This window comes from Penaeus monodon, chromosome 22, assembly GCF_015228065.2.
Source record: "Penaeus monodon isolate SGIC_2016 chromosome 22, NSTDA_Pmon_1, whole genome shotgun sequence".
Lineage (NCBI taxonomy): Eukaryota > Metazoa > Arthropoda > Malacostraca > Decapoda > Penaeidae > Penaeus > Penaeus monodon.
In genome coordinates, this window is record NC_051407.1 from 35,695,965 (window position 1) to 35,696,335 (window position 371).

General features: G+C 33.4%; 1 pseudogene; it reads right to left on the reverse strand.

Annotated features, from left to right (window-relative positions):
• LOC119587419 overlaps positions 1-371 on the reverse strand; it is a 2,974-nt pseudogene that overhangs the window by 1,144 nt on the left and 1,459 nt on the right.

Consider the following 371-nt stretch of genomic DNA (forward strand, 5'->3'; position numbering starts at 1 on the left):
CGAGTCTGCCCACCAAGAGAGGGGTCGCAGGGGGCACTGTCCCTCGCACTTGACAATAGTGTGATTCTGTCTATATCATTTATATTTTACTCAGTAATTTCCCCGGTCTCATGCTTTTATTTCAAATTTAATTGGTGAAGTTAATCTTAAAATGTGGATTAAAATTCCTCTTTGGGTTGTAAACGTCAATGAAAAGATGTAAATGAATGAGCTTCCTTAATTGAACTTTTTTATTTTCGATTTTTAACGATTTCAATCACACCTTTTTATTCGTGCTTATTGGTAATCACAAAACTCGAATATTCTGACATTTGAATAATACCAATCCTTTTTTTTATAAGGGAAACATAAAAAAAACACACACGCATATA